This window comes from Sus scrofa, chromosome 16 (genome assembly GCF_000003025.6).
Source record: "Sus scrofa isolate TJ Tabasco breed Duroc chromosome 16, Sscrofa11.1, whole genome shotgun sequence".
Classification (NCBI taxonomy): Eukaryota; Metazoa; Chordata; class Mammalia; order Artiodactyla; family Suidae; genus Sus; species Sus scrofa.
Genome location: NC_010458.4, coordinates 19,343,350 through 19,362,844, shown reverse-complemented (window position 1 = coordinate 19,362,844; position 19,495 = coordinate 19,343,350). Strand labels below are relative to the sequence as shown.

At 36.9% G+C, this 19,495-nt stretch overlaps 1 long non-coding RNA gene across 1 annotated transcript in view; it reads left to right on the top strand.

Annotated features, from left to right (window-relative positions):
* The window catches only part of LOC102162488, a 441,109-nt gene continuing 430,808 nt past the window's right edge, over positions 9,195 to 19,495 (top strand). The window contains exon 1 of the long non-coding RNA XR_002339798.1: positions 9,195 to 9,940. This is a non-coding gene — a long non-coding RNA (uncharacterized LOC102162488). The remainder of the gene's footprint in view (positions 9,941 to 19,495) is intronic.

The following is a 19,495-nucleotide window of genomic DNA, read 5'->3' as shown; positions in this document are numbered from 1 at the left end:
TTGTTCTTCTTTTTCAAAATTATTTTGGCTATTCTAAATCCTTTGTCTTTCCATTTAAATTTTAGCTTTTCTGTATGTATAGAAAATCTTTCTGAGATGTTGATTGGAATTGGGTTGAAACTATAGATTAATCTGGTAAGAAATGACATTTTAGTAATATTGAGTCTTTCAATCCATGAACATTAATTGATGTCTTTTAAAAATTTTTTTCATCAGGGTTTTGTAGTTGTCAGCAGACAGAGACTGAATATATTTGCATGCAATTGTACCTAAGTTATTTTTGGTGCTATTGAAAATGACGTATTAGGTTTTATTTTTAATTTCCAGTGATTCATTGCTAGTGTATAGAAACACAATTGGTTTTCTATATTTATATTATATCTTGTGACATTGTTAAATTCATTCCCCAGTTTGTGCCTCCTTCAGGTTAAATCTGAAAGATAAATAAATAGAAAAATAAAAAATAGGAACTTCACAGTCCATGTACAGGGTATTCTTCAAATTTATACTTCAGAGACAGGATTAAGATGGCAGAATAGAAGGGCTGGAGCTCAACTTCTCTCCTAAAAACAACAAAATTCACAACTAAAGGCTGAGTGCTCTGTACCAAAATGGACCGGAAACCTTAAAAAAGATACCCTACTCTGGAAGAAAAAGAGGAGGCCACATCAAGAGATAGGAGGGGCTATTTCTTGATATAAACAACCCCATACCTCCTGGGTGGGAAGCTCCACAGACTGCAAACTAACTGGTTCACAGACACTCACCTACAGGAGTGAGAGTTCTGAGCCCCACATCAAACCCTCACATGCTGGGATCTGTCACTAGGAGAAAGAGCTCCTGGAGCCTCTGGCATTGAAGGCCAGTGGGGCTCGTGTGCAGGAGCTCCACAGGACTGGGGGAAACAGAGACCCCATTCTTAAAAGGTGCACACGGACATTCATGTGCACTGGGTCCCAGGGCAGAGCGAGGTCTCCATCAGAATTTGGGCCAAACCTGACTGCAATTCTTGGAGGACATCCTGGGAAAACAGGGGTGAATGTGGCTTGTTGTGAGGGAGGGACATTGAAGGCAAAGTTCTCGGGAATATTCATCAGCTGCCTTTCTCTGGAGCTGGCCATTTTGGGAAAATCTGGCCCACCCATCAGTTAGTGCTGAGAAGCCCCAGGGCAGACAACCAATCCAGGTGGGATCACAGCCCTGCCTCTCAGTAAACAGGCTACCTAAAGACCCCTCAGGCACACAGCTGCCTCTAATCCCATCCAGAGATTAAGCCCCACCCACCAGTGGGCAGGCATCAGCCCCTCCCATCAGGAAGCCTACAGCCAGTAAGCCCCCATACTGACTTCAGCCACAAGGGGAGCAGACACCAGAAGTAAGAGAGGCTACAACCCTATTATCTGTAAAAAGGTCACCACACCAAAAACCTATAAAAATGAAAAGACAGAGAACTATAACTCAGATGAGGGAGAAAGGAAAAACCCCAGAAAATCAGCTAAGCCATGAGGAGATTCTTAGCCTCCAGGAAAAAGACTTTAGATTGTTGATGCTGAAGATGATGCAAGACATTGGAAATAAACTGGAGGCAAAGATGGATAACTTACAGGAATCCCTGAAAAAGAGGTACAAGATATAAAACTTAAGAAGAGATGCAAAATACAATAACGGAAATAAAAACTTCACTAGAAGCAGCTAACAGCAGAATACAGGAGGCAGAAGAATGAATAAGTGAGGTTGGACAGATTAGTGGAAATTATGGATGCAGAACAGAAAAGAGAAAAAAGATTGAAAAGAAATGAAGAGAGTCTCAGAGAACTCTGGGACAACATTAAATGCACCAACATCTGTATTATAGGGGAGTCAGAAGGAGAAGAGAGAGAGAAGGGGACAGAAAAAATATTCCAAGAGATAATAGCAGAAAACTTCCTCACATGGCAAAGGAACCACTCACTCAAATCCAGGAAGCACAACAAGTACCATATAAAATAAACCCAAGGAGGAATACACTGAGGCACGTATTAATCAAACTAACCAAAATTAAAGACAAAGAGAAAATCTTGAAAGCAGCTAGGGAAAAGAAACAAGTAACATACAAGGGAACCCAGTAAGGTTATGGCAGACTTTTCAGCAGAAACTCTGCAGGCCAGAAGGGAGTGGCATGATATACTTAACATGATGAAAGGAAAAAACCTCCAACCAAGATACTTTACCCAGCAAGGCTCTCATTCAGATTTGAAGGAGAAATCAAAAGCTTCACAGATAAGCAAAAGTTGAGAGAATTCAGCAACACTAAACCAGCCTTACAACAAATACTAAAGGAACTTCTCTAGGCAGAAAAGACAAGACAGCAACAGGAAACAAAAATACCACAAATGACAAGGCTCAGCAGTAAAGATATATATACAGTAAAGATATGAAATCATCCATGCACGATTATACCACCAAAATCAGAAATCATGAGAAGAGGTGGGTACAAATGCAGGACACTGGAGATGAACCTGCAATTAAGAGAACAACAACTTAAAACAATCTCGTATACATACAGACTCTTATATCAAAACTTCAGAAAAACTGCAAACCAAAAATCTGCAATTGATACACAAACAAGGAATCTCTGGAGAATAAATATATCTCATAGTAAATAAGTGCATAATCCACCATGAAGGGGGTCATTTGACATCATTCTTGCAATGCTGAAGTCTTCTTAGATCTGATTCTGATTTCTTCTCCATCAAAGAATTTATGATAATTATAATTAAATAATACAGGTCTACAATTGTATTATTAATAACCATTTCTCTCCATGGTACAATGTAAGGTCTATAATGTCTTATCACCTCACCTACAATGGTGTAATGCCTATATTGAAGAATCAGTAAGATGTAACAAATTGTGAGGACATATTTATATAGTTACACTGTTTTTTCACCAATTTATGCCTTTTATATTTTACTTATTTTCAGAGGGTGTATTATTTTCGTTATTCTTACCAGTTAAGTTATTCTTTTTATTATGCTATATAAAATATTTAATGGTATATAAGGCCTTCTTTATAAATTTTAGTTGCTTAATATAACAATTTTAATATAATGCTAATTGTTAAAGAGAATCTGAAATTAATAGATAATACTAAATAGTAAGGATGAAAGCCATACAAAATGGGATAAAGTATAGAATAAATTTCCTATTTGTCTCAGCATATTTTCCATTCCACTTCTCCAGAGGGAGTCACTTAATCTGTTTCTTAAGATTCATGATATAAGAATCTGTGTGAATGTAATTGTGTTTAAATGTATGTATTTTATTCTGTAAAAAAATAAAAATTTCAAATTTATACTTCTGTTCCTAGACTTTTTTTTTTTAAAGAACTCCTTTTTTTTCTTTTTAGAGTTGTCATGTATTTCCTTTTTTGTGTTAAGTCCAAGTTTTTGTTTTTTTTTTTCTTTTTTAGGGCCACACCTGCAGCATATGGAAGTTCACAGGCTAGGGGTTGAATTGGAGCTGCAGCTGCTGGCCTCCCCCACAGCTCATAGCAACATTGGATCCTTAACCCACTGAGCAAGGCCAAGTATCAAACCCATATCCTCATGGTTACTAATCAGGTTTTTTTACCACTGAGCCACTATGGAACTCCTGTTCAAGGTTTTCAGCTGTAATCTCTGGGAGAGATAGGCTCTAGCAGCTTATTCCATCTTTGCTACCCTAAGAAGCCCACAAATTCCATTTTTACAGAAGTTTAAAGCTTATTACTCTTTACTTTCAGTAAGTGCCTCACCTCAATTCTAATGAAAATGTGTCGTTTATAGTATAAGCCCATTTCTGTATTGTTGGAGCTCCAGGGGGCTACCAAACTTTTCAGATATCTGAGTATTTGGTGTGTTGTCTGATGCTGATTTGGACATTAGGAATGCTTTAATGGATCAGAATTCAGTAAAATGGTGCTATGAAAACTGAATATGCATATGCAAAAGAATGAAATTGGACTGCCTACCCCTATACACAAAAATTAACTCAAAATGGACCTAGATATAAGAGCTATAAACCCATAAAAATCTTAGAAGAAAATAAAAGAGTAAGTCGTCATGATCTTGGGTTAAGCAAAGCCTTCTTAGATATTCAGAACATCAACAGAGAGAAAAAATAGATAAATTGGACTTTACCAAAATCAAAAACTTTTATGCTTTAAAGGATAAATTCAAGAGAGTTAAAACAACCCACAGATAAAATGGGAGAAGATATTTGCAAATCATATATTTGATAAAGCATTTGGGTCTAGAATAAGTAAGAATTCTTAAAACTCAGTAATTAAAAAGACAACTCATATGAAAAATGGGAAAAGATCTGACTAGCTATTTCTTCAAAGAAGGTGTACAGAAGCTATCTGAGGCTATGTTGTGTACTTGTGACCAGCTGAGATGCCCTGTTTTGGTTTGGTTTATACCAGGTACTGAGGCTTCTCAGAAATGTCATGGAGTCACGAGATATTTCTTTTAGTTCATTTTACAAGTTCCTGTGTAAACTGTGAGTTTCCATAAACACAATAGATTATTTTATTGAACATACTTTCCTTTGATAGTTCTCACTGCAGGACCTAATCATGAGTCCCCTGACACAGCTTTAGATTTCTAGGGAGAAAGAAAATAATGTCCTATAAATCAAAAACACAGTGTAAAGATGTATACTTTAAAATAGGTCCTCTAAGAGTTTAAGGGGTAATTAAGTTCATGGACATTGTTTATTTTAAACTTCCATTTAACTCTTTAGGGAAGAAAACCTGAGATTCATGTATGATAAGATGATTTTTGAATATTTGCATTAAAATGGCACTTTTTTCCTTAGAGTGATTACTCTGAAGGATGGTGCACTTATTCTGATGATATGGCCACTATGGCCACTGTTTGTAGCTCTTTTTTGGGGGTGATTGTTTTCAAATCCAGCTTCTGAAAAATTGAGCTCTTTTTACTTCACAGTCATCCTTAATGTTTGACTACAACTAGTAGCACCCAAGCTGCTTGTCCACTTTACTTGCCATCCCATACTCTGAGTGATTTTGGGTTATTTAAGAAAATAAAATTTACCTTTAGGGGATGAATTTTTGCTACAGCTGAGACTCTTTAAAATAATTTGATCTGATGTCTGTAGTAAAACAGATCTCTGACAAATTTTGAGTAAGGGCAACTTAATTAGTATATGTGTATAGCTACCAAAGTTGAAGACCTTAAACAGGACAATACACATTTGGATGTATAGGTTTTTGTGTGTGTGTGCTTAAAATAGATCACCTGTCTTATAGTCATACTTTGTGTACTTCAGCCAAAAGCACAGAATCCTTCTTCCTTGGTGTACTTTGCTTATCTCCAGCTAAGAACAAATGGTTTTTTGATTATTTGTTATAGTATAGGCCTTAGGGAACAAAACAGACACAGTCCCTGATTTAATGAAACTTAAATAGTACGATACAGACAGATTGTATATATAAAATATAAAATGTCTTGGGTCAGTAAGCACTGTGGAAAAAAAATTAAGGTCAGTGAGAGAGTCATTGGGTGGAGCTACCACTTATAGAAGGTGGTCAGAAAAGACCTCTCTGGTACCTGGTGTTTGGTCTCCCCAGATAGATTTGTGCCTCTACTGGGGAGTGACAGGGCGAGGTGTTGAAAAGAGCATTTCCCAGAGGGAACAGCATTTGCAAAGGGCATGCTTGCTTGACTAGTAAACTATGAGAGCAAACATCCTGTCTCAAGAGACAGTTCAAAACAGTTTAAGAACTAAGCATAAATCTTCAGAGGAGGAAAAAAATCTGGTTTTCACTGGGAAAAATCTCTTTTGATCAAAGCTCGGGTTGAAACCTGCTCCTTCTCTCTTTGTGTCTTCTGCCCTCCACCCAAGAGCATTTTGACTGCTTCCCTATGGTTTTCGGATTTCAAATTATTTGAATAGAATAAACCCAATCATGTTATTCTAGGTACATGTCTATGCATGTTTCAGTCATTGTGTTGTTCAGCTTCCGTGAGTTAAGTCAAAGCCCATTGCTAAGGAAGAGGCCAGCCTGATGGAATACTGGAAGAAATTTTATGGGATATCTTTACAGCTGAATTGTCTGTAAATCTGCTGCAGTCTCGTTTTCTACTCTTGATTTCTCAAGAAAAGCTTTCTGTTAGGTCTAGAGGGCTCCTTTTGGAGGGTGGTTTCTTAAATGTTCTTAAATAGCAAAATGAATATTGTTTAGCCACGAGGAAGAACTCTGAAATGAGGGTTCTGTTTTATAAAAGTAAAGGAGTTGGGGCATAGTTGTATAAATTGGAGTTTGAAGGAACCATAGAATTCTTTGTGAGTTCACCTTCTTCATTTTATTCTTGGTGACATGAAGGCCCTGCCGCGCTATGGTGGAATGGGAATTCATGTGTCCTTAGCGCTTGCTGTGAGGCAGGCATTGTGTTGGGCACCTTCGTGAATGTTATCTTATTTCATCAGCTCTCTAATTCTGTGAAGGGACTTGTGCTAGGTGGTCTCTCTTCTCTTCATTCTTTTTAACCTCTGTGTGCTGCATTAACCAGACCTGTTTGCACAGTGAGAGATCAGAGAGTAGGAGGTGAAGGAGGATATCAGCCTCGCTTCTTCCTTGACAGGCCAATACTTGCCCAAGGATATTGCTAGTTAATGGTGGCCCTGCAGTCTGATCCCAAGTTTGGAATCCTTGGAATTCTTTACACCAAGGCTCCATTTAAGATATTTACATGTGTCACTTCATCATTGTTAGCTCTGCTTTATTGTTTGTTTATTGCTCTCAGAGAAAAATAGTGAAGTTTTTCTCAACATAGAAGGAAGTAACATGATTTTAAAGATTAAAGATTTTTAGGATTTTCAATTTAATTATAACTGGTGATATGATGGTTAAAAAAACAGGCATGGTATATGCTTTTGTGAGCTTAGAGGGAGAGACAAATATCAATCAATTAGACATGCAAATAAATGTAAAATTGTGACTGTGATTGAGAAATGCTATCTATATAAGAGTACTAAACCATGGAAGTTTATGTAAGAGGGATTTAACCTAGTCATGGAGGACTAAGAAGACTTCCTTTTCTTTTCTTTTTCTTTTTTACCACCGCACCTGCGGCATATGAAAGTTCCCAGGGTTCAAATCAGAACTGTAGCGCCCTTTGTCACAGCCACAGCAATACCAGATCTGAGCTGCATCTGCAACCTGTGCCACAGCTTGCAGCAACACTGGATCTTTAATCCTCTGAGCAAGGCAAGGGATCAAACTTGCATCCTCACAGAGACAACATTGGGTCTTTAACCCACTGAGCTGCAACAGGAACTCCAGGAAACTTCCTTTAAAAAGTGATGCCTCAAAGTTCCCTTGTGGCACAGCAGGTTAAGGATCCAGCCTTGTTACTTCGGTAGCTCAGATCACTACTGTGGTATGGCTTCGATGCCTGGCCTGGGAGCTTCCACCTGCTGTGGATGTGGCCAAAAAAATCAGTGATACCTCAACTAAGATTTGAAAGATTAGGAGGCATTGAGTAGGGCATGATCTTCCCAAATAGTAGCTAAAATAAGTTAGTGCGTAAAACTGCTGATTTTGCAACATTGAGAAAATTTTGTTCCATGTATTGGTCTGACTCACTTTGTTGCTTTTCTTTAATTACTGAGTTGACCCACCCTGTCCCTAAAGGAGAATGCTTGAGATGACTTCTTGCTCTGAAGATGTGAGGTAGGTGAAGTTGAGAGCCCTGGCTACCTTAGACTCTGACAAAAAGAGCCCAGGGAACAAACACAGGCATTGCTGTAGAATGTTGTTGCCTACAGTGACCTTAGAAATAATCTGACTAAACCCCTGTATTAAAATGGAGTGGAAGCTGGAGTGTGTTGTCAGCCAACCCCTAGGAGAAGCGGCATCTGCCTTCTATCAACTTCTCCTGCTTGCAGGTTGGAAAACTGTGTCTTTCTGCATGGAACAATGAGTGGTTTGACAATGAAAATATTAATTCTAGTGTTCTTTATTAATTCTAATGAGGATTTTCTGCTCAGTAAAAATTCTTTGTCACTACTTGTTGTTCTAGTTTTGCTTGAGGTTAATTAAGATCACTAAATATACTCTCATAACCTACTTTACTATAGTGTGTAATTTACATTATCATACGTTAATATTTTATTGAATTAAAGTTATTGAGTAATGCATGCTTGCAATAACCTATGTTATTACAAATTGTTTCACAACAAACTAAGACAGTGTTTTGTAATTTATTTTATGATACTGATATTCCCTGATGTCAAAATAAGATAAAAACAGTTAAAGAAAATAAACATAATCTGCCTTTGTCACAGCCTTGTTAGGGTGGACCAGCATTTGACCCCATGTCTGCTTGACTGAGAAAGTCACTTTCTTTTTTTTTAAATAGACTTTTTATATTGGAATGATTTTAAACCTACAGAAAATTTGCAAAGATAGTGCAGTGGGTTCTCACACACTCCCCACACAGATTCCCTTGTCATTAACATCTTACTCAAACTCTTTTAAAATAAATACATACGTAAAATTAACTCATTTATGGGATGATGAACAAATAGATGGTCCACAATGGAAAATTCTTCTCTGAGAGAAAACATCTGAAAAGTCTGTATCACCCATGGGCTACTCAAACATGATAACTGCTTTCTAGAAGAGAGTTTAATGATGGTGGGCAAAAGATGATGAGTGAGAGCAAAGAAGAGAATGGAAATTCAGGTAATAATCTAGATGTTTCTACCAGATATCTGGAGCTTTTCACTCCCACCATTCTTTAAACATAATTACATATTTGGAGTTTCAGTTCTATAGCTGGGTAGAATTATTATATCCATATCTTTTTGAGGAATGAGGAAAAGCCTCTAATATTTCCCAGCATATTGCACTTTGTATTTAGCTTTAGCTTAGAATAAGTCAAAAATTTACTTAATTGGTATACTCCATGGTAAAGTTTTTTTTTTTTGTTTGTTTTGTTTTGTTTTGTTTTTCTGTATTTTTGTCTTTTAGCACTGGCAGCATATGGAGGTTCCCAGGCTAGGGGTTGAATCGGAGCTACAGCTGCCGGCCTGTGCCACAGCCACAGCAACGCAGGATCTGAGCCACGTCTGTGACCTACACCACAGCTCAAGGCAATGCCAGATCTTTAACCCACTGAGTGAGGCCAGGGATCGAACCCATATCCTCATGGATGCTAGTCAAGTTCCTTAACCACTGAGCCACAATGGGAACTCTGAGATTTTTCTGTCTTAACACACATGGTTCATTGTGTCATATCTCTAGGATCTCTTAAAATGTATTTGTAATTTTAAAAATATTTATGCTACACACACCTTGCATTTCATAACCATGTTGTAGTTTTTGAATATGTGAAGCTAGGATTTAAATGAAATACCAAAGGGAACCATGGACTGGATGGTTTTAAAATATGCTTTTTTACAATTTTGAGAGCAAAGTCTGAAGAGAGCTACAAAAATGATACATGAATGTAATCCCTCTGTCTTTTGTAGCCCTTGTTTTCTGTTCTTTTTTCTTGACCTTGAGCCAGTTTGCCTTCTGTTGTATACAGCTCTTTCCAGCAGACTGGCTCTACATTGTTTGCAGCCTGGACTTGGTCCCTGAAGAGATATTAGAGGAACAGTTTAATGGTTAGCAAGTTCTGTTAGGAGCCGAAGTTGCTGAAGCAGAACAGCACACAATTGTCCAGACTAGCTGCTTGGGGAACAAGGTGGTCTGGATGGTGTAAGTTTAACTTAATAGCTTTGGCAGTGGCCGAAGGCAGTGGTTAAACGATGTCTTATAGACGGACAGAGTAAAGGAGCTGCTGCCCTGGAGTTCAGTTGTAGTTCAGTTGCTTTTAATTTTCATCTCATCCTCTACCAGTGTGAGATCCTATTGTAGTTTTGGAGTTACAGAGCTTTGAAAAAGGTAAGCTAGGAAGAGAATTAATTGTCCCTGAGTAGCAACACTGGTGGCTGTGAATATAACATTAGAGCTGGGCTATTTATCCTTAGATATTTTAGTGATATACCTCATGCCTTTGCTTCTTTCCTCACACTGGGAGAAACTTGTTTGCAATAAATAAGCTTGTAATGTCCAGGGAGGAGTTTTGACTGTAAAACTATGACTTTGGCTTTCTTCACAAATATTTACATTTTAAGATACTCTCCAAATCTCATAACAAAAGATTTTAAAACAGCCAGGCCTTAAAAGAAATCTGTGTGAAGATGATGAAAACCAGGCTGTAAGCCTAAAAAGAATTTCACGTGCTCCTTCTAGCTCATCTTTCCTTGTAGCCTTGGTTTTGATGGAAGTTTATGAAGGTGTACGCGTGGTTGGGATAGGAGAGAAGGAGACTCAGTATAGGTAAAGAGAATCTTCTATCTAGTATGCTGCTACCTGTGTACAAGGGACTGAGATTTGGGACTCTCTATGTTCATTTAATAAAAATATTAAACACCTTGTAAAGGTCAGTTATATTGGTTAGAGGAAAAGTACATTCATAGCCATGACTACAACCTTAATTAAGGGCCAGATACATTAAAACGTCCTCTTCTTGATCTGAAGAAGAGCCCAGATGGAGGCAAGTGTTTGGAGGGATTAGTGAAAATTCATTATCTTTACAAGGGGAAAAATAACTTGAAAAAGCATGCATGTGCAGATGTTATGGGTTCACTAGCTTTATCTTATGTTATATGGACTTCTTAGGAAACTGAGATTATAGGCTGGTAGAAAATCCAAGAATAATTTTGAGAACATAGAATATATGTGGATGATTCTTATTTTGAATGAGTTCAGAAGATATATTTCAAAGATGTGCTAATAGATACAGTCTAGGAGTTGTATTGTAACTGTACTGTGCTAGAGGACACTAATGTGAATTCCAAACAAACTCTGGAGAGTTTTTTTTTTTTTTTAATTGTTATTTCCCCAATACAGTTTTTTTTTTCCCTGCTGTATAGCATGGTGACCCAGTTACACATACATGTATACATTCTATTTTCTCACATTATCATGCTCCATCATAAATAATTAGACATAGTTCCCTGTATCTAGAGAGTTTTAAATTTGTTTACTAGGAAAGGGCACTGGAAGCTGATTATATCCCTTTACCACAGGTGAATTTGTTCACTCATAAATTTAAGTTCTGTAAGCTTTTGTTGAGAACAGACTGCTAGGCTTCACAATCGACTGTGTGTGTGTGTGTTCGCACACATGCATGTGTGTGAATGTGCAAGAATGCTACACTTCTCAGAAGATGGGAGTTTTGACCTTGGGCAGGGGGGAAGCTTTCCTATAAGAGAGCGTCTGGGGTTTGGTTAGCAAGCCCCGGTAAGTGAAGGCAAGGTAAAGCCACCATGTGGAGAGATACTGGCTCACCTGGAGGCCTCTGACAAATGTTTCATGGCTCTTGGGGGGGGTGTCTCCACATTTGCTTGTTTAAAATGTTCTTTCTGAGGTTTAGGCAAGAGCTAAACATAGATTTATTTTAGGGTCTGGCTATTTTTAAATCTTTTGTTATGGGTTTTGGAGTGTGTCTCAAAATATAAATATTTATGGTAAAATAAAGTATTTTCCTTGCTTTATTTACTAGGAAAGCTCTTCAAGTTTTGTGGGAAATACAGAAATTTATAGCTAAAAAAAACAAAAAAACAAAAAAACTGTGCAATTTTCCCTACCAAAAATGACCTCTGTCTCCCTGCCCCCCTTTAGTTCTTTGATATCTACATCTTCATTTCCTAACGTTTTTCTTTTCCATGTATCTATTATTTATGAATCTTGCATGTGATTTATCTTTTTTTCCATGTATTCAGTGTTTGGGCAGATTTGCTGATGACTTCAAACTCAGATGGAAACTATTTGAGTTTTTAAATGTCCAAGGTCTTTGCTGTGGTTTCTCATATGTCTTTCCTAAGTTTCTAATAATAACTTCCTCTGATCTTTCTGGTGGCAGCCAGGAGTTGCTTGGGTGATTGAGCTACTCTTTCTGGAAATAATTTATTGAGTTTTCCTTCATTGGGAGAGATGGCTATTCTTGGGCAGTGAAAGAGTTAGCATTTAATAGATTTGATATGATATTTTAATCCTCTTAATTAGTCATTGTCAATGCATAAAGCTTTTAGGGTTTAGGATATGAGGTTGGTATAAATAGCAGTTTTTTATTTTCTCTGATCCATTTGGTCTCATAATTTTGCCAGATTTATAGAACTTCAGTAGCTTGCAATAGCTGTGTATCTTTTTTTTTTTTTTTTGAAGTATGTTGGTGCCTCTGTCATTATTAGATATGCAATAAAGGATTTTTTTTAATGGCCAACTTTTTTCTGCTTTAGCCGTCATTCCTCTTGGAATAGTTCCTCTAAAAAATATTTCATGATATGTTTACTAAATGTTCATTTAAAAATAAAAACCCTTAAAGTTGAAAGGAATCTTCAAAAGTCTTTATGACTGTTCTATTTGGTGAAGAAATACATTCAAACTCTGCTTGAACAGTTGTACTGAAAGCAAACATACTACCTCATGGGAAACATCCAGTTTGTAAAAGTCCTAATTATGTATTGAGCAAAAATACATTTTTTGTAGTTTCTAGTCATTTATCTAGATGGTCTTCAGTAACAAAATGGAATGTCCTTCTTTTGCACTCTTAAAATTGAAATTAAGAAGACATAAGAATTAGACACTAAACTTGAAAAGTTCAGTGTGATGGGAAAATTGTTTAGCATGATACACATCAAATAAAAGTATATACTACATGCTTTAGAATACATAGTAAGTGTGGGAAAGACATTTTGTTTTTTTAAAGGGTCGCGTAAATTGGGGCTTGAAGGAAAAGAGTTATTTAGCCTGAGTAATAGCAAAAGCATAGAAATACAGTGTGACATATTTAAGTGAAATATGGCAAGAGCGAAAACAGCATGCGGTGTAGTGATGGGAGAGAAGACTAGAGAAGGAAATATAGATCTTAAACATTCTTATGTGCTTAAGGGAGTTTGAACTTTATATTGAATACTGTGGATAGTCATGAAGTAGTTTAAGTAGTTACGTGCAACTGGATCACATTTACTTTTTAGTCAAATCACACTGACAGCAGGTAAAGGGAGGTTAAAGCAAACCTAAGCTCCAGGAACCTATTAGGTTTACTTTAAAGTTTTTCAGGAAAACTTTAAGGGGTCAGTTCTTAAGAAAGAAATGGAGGAGAGGGAGAAGGATGAAGAGAAAAGAAAAAAAGAAAGGAAAGACAGGAAGAAAGAAAAAGAAAGGAAGACAGATAAAGACAGAAAGAAGACAGGAAGAAATAAGGGGAGGAAACAAGAGGAAGAGTGTAGATGGGAGGGGATAGGTGGGAGAGAGGGAGGGAGAAAAGGAGGAAGGAAGGGAGGGAGAGAGAGATGGAAGATAGACACAGGAGATGAATGGAAGAAAGTGGTAGCGACTGTCTTGGTTTTCAAACTGTTACATTAGTATCACTTGTAAAGTGTTAGAGAAATATTGTTGCTAGAAGCTCACTCCCTTAGATTCTGATTGAAGGCAGCCTGGGCATCAAAATTCTTGAAAGCTCCCCAAGGTATTTTAATTATGCCGCAAAATTTGAGAATCATTGATCTCTAAGCTTCAGTAATTGAATAGGTGAGAGTTTTCAACATCCTATTTGTCCTGATTTTATTTTGGTATTAGTGTAATGCTGGCCTTACAGAATGGTCAAAAAGTGTTTCCTTTGTTTTTATCATCTCCAAGAGGTTGTAGAGAATTGGTAAAATTTGTTTCTTGAATGTTTGGTAGGGGAGTTCCCACTCTGGTACAGTAAATTAATGATCCTGTGTTGCCACAGCTGTGGCATAGGTCACAGCTGCAGCTTGGATTTTATCCCTGGCCTGGGAACTTCCGTGCCACTGGTGTGGCCAAAAAAAAAAAAAAAAGTGTTTGAGAGAGTTTACTAGTGAATCTATCTATGCCTAGTACTTTCTGTTTTGGAAGTTTATTAATTATTCATTCAATTTATTTAATAATTATAAGACCTATTCAGATTGTCTCTCTCTTCTCATGTTAGGGTTAGCAGAGTGTGTCTTTCAAGGAATTGGTTCATTTCATTTAGGTTATCAAATTTGTGGGCATAGAGTATTCCTTTGATACTCTTTAAATTTTCATAGAAATTTCTGATATATTTGTATCCTCTCTTTTATTAGCCTGAATAGAGGTTTACTGATTTTATTGATTTTTTTTCCTAAAAACTAGCTTTTGGTTTTATTGATGTTCTCTATTGATTTTTTGTTTTCGGTTTCATTGATTTCTTCTCTAATTCTTATTTCTTTTCTTCTGCTTACTTTGGATTTAATTTTCTTTTTCAAGTTTCTTAAGGTTGACTATTATTGTATTGATTTTGGATCTTTTGTCTTCTCTAACATGAGTATTAAATACTATAAAAGTCCCCCTGAAACACTGCTTTCACTGCACCCCACAAACTTCGATAATTGTGAAAATTTTCATTTTCACTTACATAGTTCAAAATATTACATTTGGCATGGATAAGCAATGAATGGGGTCCTACTATACAGCACAGGGAACTATGTCCAATCTCTTGTGTTAGAACATGATGGAAAATAATGTGAAAAAAAGAAGAATGTGTACATATTTATGACTGGGTCACTTTGCTGTACAGCAGAAATTGAAGGGACATTGTAAATCAACTGTATTTTAATAAAAAATTAACCCAAACCCCAAAATATTCTTTAATTTCTCTTCAGATTTTTTTCTTTTCATGTTTTTTAGAAGTGTGTTGTTTAATTTCTACATATTTTAAGATTTTTCAGTTATCTTTCAGTTATTGATTTCTAGTTTAATTCCATTGTGGTGTGAGAGCAGTCACTGTATTATTTATATTATTTTAAATTTTTAAGCTGTGTTTTATGGCTCAGAATGTGGTCTGTCTTGGTGAATATTCATATGAGCTTGAGAAAAAAAATATTTTTCTCTTGTTGGATGAAGTAGTCAATTGATGTCAGTTAAATCCAGTTGATTGATGGCATTTGAGTTCAATTCTGTTTTTACTGATTTTCCGCCTGCTGGATCCATCCATTTCTGAGTGGTGTTGAAATTTCCAATTATGATAGTAGATTAATCTATTTCTTCTTACAGTTCTATAGTTTTTACTCATGTAGTTTGATGCTCTGTTATTAAGCACATGCCCATCAGTAATTATTATATGGTCTTGGAGATTTGATGTCATTGTTATTATCCAATGTTCTGTTTATCCCTGATAACTTTCCTTACTTTGAAGCCTACTCTGAAATTAATGTAGCTACTCCAGCTTTCTTTCTTTCTTTCTTTCTTTTTTTTTTTTTTTTTTTTTTTTTGTCTTTTTTTTTTTTTGCCATTTCTTGGGTCGCTCCTGCGGCATATGGAGGTTCCCAGGCTAGGGGTCGAATCAGACCTGTAGCTGCTGGCCTACACCAGAGCCACAGCAACGCGGATCTGAGCCTAGTCTGCAACCTACACCACAGCTCATGGCAACGCCGGATCCTTAACCCACTGAGCAAGGCCGGGGATTGAACCCACAACCTCATGGTTCCTAGTCGGATTCGTTAATCACTGCGCCACGATGGGAACTCCGGCTTTCTTTTGATTAGTGTTAGCATGGTGTATTTTTCTTTATCCATTTACTTTTAATTTTATATGACTTTAATGTGGGTTTCTTATTGACAACATAGTTGTGTAATACTTTCTGATCCACTCTGACAATCTCTGTCTTTTAATTGGGGTATTTAGAACTTGGCATTCAAAGTAATTATTGATAAAGCTGGATTATTGTTTACCATATTAATTACTGTTGTCTCTTTTTTGCACTTATTCTTTTTTTTTTTTTTTTTTTTTTGTCTTTTTGCCATTTCTTGGGCCACTCCCACGGCATATGGAGGTTCCCAGGCTAGGGGTCCATTCGGAGCTATAGCTGCCAACCTACGCCAGAGCCACAGCAGCGCAGGATCCGAGCCACGTCTGCGACCTATACCACAGCTCATGGCAACACCAGATTCTTAACCCACTGAGCAAGGCCGGGGATCGAACCTGCAACCTCACGGTTCCTAGTCAGATTCGTTAACCACTACGCCATGATGGGAGCTCCTGCACTTATTCTTTATTCTCATTTTTTGTCTTTCATTCTTTTTCTGCCTTTTTAGTTCTGGGTATTTTATGTGATTCCATTTTCTGTTCTTGGGATATCAGTTATACTTTTTACTTTTTTTTGGTGGTTTTCCTAGTGTTTGTAGTATATGATTGTAACTATAGTAGTATAGTTAAGTAGTATAGTTAGATAACACCATACTACTTCATGGGTAGTGTGAATATTTTATAATAACAAAATAATTTGAATTCCTTTTTCCCATCCCTTATATATTGCTGTCATTCATTTCACATAGATATCTATTATATTCATAAGCACACGTAGTCAAATACATGGTTGCTGTTATTTTGAACAAATTATTATCTGTTAGATCAGTTAAAAATAAGAAAAATAGGAGTTCCCATTGTGGCACAGTGGAAACGAATCCGACCAGGAACCATGAGGTTGTGGGTTTGATCCCTGGCATCACTTAGTGGGTTAAGGATCTGGCGTTGCTATGAACTGTGGTGTAGATCACAGACATGGCTTGGATCTGATGTTGTTGTGGCTGTGGTCTAGGCTGGCAGCTGTAGCTCCTGTTGGACCCTGAGCCTGGGAACCTCCATATGCCATGGGTAGCCCTGAAAAGCAAAAAAAAAAAAAAAAAAAAAATAGTCCTCTGGTAGCTTAGTGGATTAAGGATCTGACGTTTTCATTGCTGTGGCTCAGGTCACACTATGGCCAGGTCCAGTCCCTGGCCTGGAATCTTCCGCATGCTGTAGATACAGCCAAAAAGGAAAAAAAAGAAAGAAAGAAAGAAGTTTTTATGTTATCGTCACTTATTCCTTCTTCATTGCTCCTCTTTATGTTATATCCAAGTGTCTAACCTATATTATTTTTCTTCTCTCTAAAGAAATTTTTAAAAATATTTCTTATAAAGCAGGTCTCCTGGCATCAAATTTCCTCAGTTTCTGTTTCTCTAATAAAGTCTTTGTTTCTCCCTCACTTTTTAAAAAAAATACATGAATATACTTTATTTTATATTTGTCAACTTGACAAAAGCCCCCAGCAATTTGTCTGTTATAACTCAGAGTTTCCTGTCCTGACACTGTTTACAGTTGCAGGAACTGTGAGATGCTGTGACTCTCTGTGAGTCTCTCCAGTCTTGGAGACAGCAGTTTGCCCTTTGTTTTCTTCTTTCTTATAGATCTGGAAAGATTTTTAGTCTGTTCAGCTTTTTACTTATTGTTAGGATGGAATGGCAACTTTCAAGATCCTTACATGAAGAACTGGGAAGTAGAAGTTACAGCTGATTTTTTAGATGTAAATGCAGGTTTTAAATTCAGCCATATTTAATGTTATATTATTAAGTTTAGCCCATGGTTCACCTTATCTTGATCCTATAATGTGGCTTTGTCATCCTTAGGTATAGACATACCTTCTAAATCTATAACCAGGTTGCTGATAAAAGATAATAGGACAAAGACAATAATTAGTTGAGTTTCAACGAAGTATAGAGTGCTCTGCTAGACACGTGTGTACACATGCTTGCAGGATGGGGAAGGATGGTTACAAAGATATACTTTTTCAGTTTTAAAGTTTGTAGACTCACATTTAGAGCCCAGGCAAATATTTTATTAAAAGACTCTGGAAAGTCTAGGAGGGTGAATTATGCTTCTGAGTGCATATAATATTCCCAGGAAGTGGCCCTCTCTTTAGGAAGATCTGATATATTTTTCATTCCTTTATTATCAAGAGAGATGGTATAAGAATTCTTAAGCTTTTAATTTACAAAAATTTTTAAAGAAGTCTCCAGATAAAGGACTGATAGAAAAGTCCCTTTAAAATAATTTAGTCAGCAGCTCTTCTTCAAGCTGCAATTCAGAATATGCTAAACAGAGAGTCTAGGAAATAACCCCCAGTATTCCTATTTGGGGAGAAAAATGCTATTTAAGTCTCTTGGTAAGCTGAATAAATGCTGTTTTGTTTAAAGCATTTTGACTTCAATTTCAGGGCTCTGAAGATGTCAGAAGTTCAAATATACCAAACAATAAAGTACTGTTGAACCAACCACTTAAGAGATGTGAATGCTATTTTCCTGAAACCTGAGGGCAAACCATGGATAAACTGTGAAACTTCCTAATATACTTTCACTAGACTTCATTGAGAATCACACTCTAGTACACAAAGGCTTTGGTCCTAGACCTTTTATTATAGACTTTCTCACCAAAGTGATATTTTCTGAGTTACAGACTTTAGCAAAAAATTTTTTTTGTAAAAATTTTTTAACCGTAGGAAGAATAAGATTTTTACCATGAGTAAAGAAGGCATATAGGAGCTCTGAAAAATAATTATTGAAGAATTAGAAAACTAATTGAAACAGTCACTTTCGGGAGTTCCCATTGTGGCACATCGGAAACAATCTGACTAGGAACCATGAGGTTGCGGGTTCAATCCCTGGACTCACTCATTGGGTTAAGGATCTGGCATTGCCGTGAGCTGTGGTGTAGGTCGCAGATGTGGCTTGGATCTGGCATGGCTGTGGCTGTGGCTGGCAGCTATAGCTCTGATTAGACCCCTAGCCTGGTAACCTCTGTATGCCACAGGTGTGGCCCTAAGACAAAAGACAAAAAGAAAAGAAAGAAAAAAAAGAAAAAGAAACAGTCATTTTCAACTTTGAAAGTTGAAGTTTTTATTAGGGTTGATCCTAGTAAAAATTTTGGAAGCAGATGAAGTTTGTCATTCCTGGGCCTGCCATCCCTATTCAGTTCTGTGACCTCTTCTCCCTTCTGCAATACCATGTCCAGTGGCTGGCATCTCATCTCCTACCCATCACTGATATGTCCAACCTAAGTCTTTGGGGAGCATATTTCAGGCTGTTTTCTTTCAAATAGCTTGCTTTGAATCTTATTCTCTCAGTATCCTACTGAAAACTGATTAATTTCCTATAAATAATTCCTATTGATAGTGTGTCTTTTAATATTTTACTTTGTCTTGAGGGGCAATTCACAAAGAAGAATATGCAAATATCCAATAAGTATATGCTGGTAGGATATATCACTAGTAGGCTGGGGGCTGGGAGGGTGAATTAGCATAACAAAATCTGACCCACCCACATTTACCTCTTAGCTTTTACTATTTATTCTTCTTCATGTTCACTTTCCTTCTACCACAATGGCTTTGTTGCTGTTCTCTGAAAATCACAGACTTGATCCCTCTTTCATTTCCTACTTTCTATTATATTGAGATTGAAACCTTCCTTTACTGTCCTACTTAAAATTTCACCCTCTTTTCCTAGCTACTCTCTGTTTTCCTCCCCTGCTTTATTTTTTCTCATGGCATTAATCACCACCTGGCATACTATTGATTAACTGATAGATTATCTATCT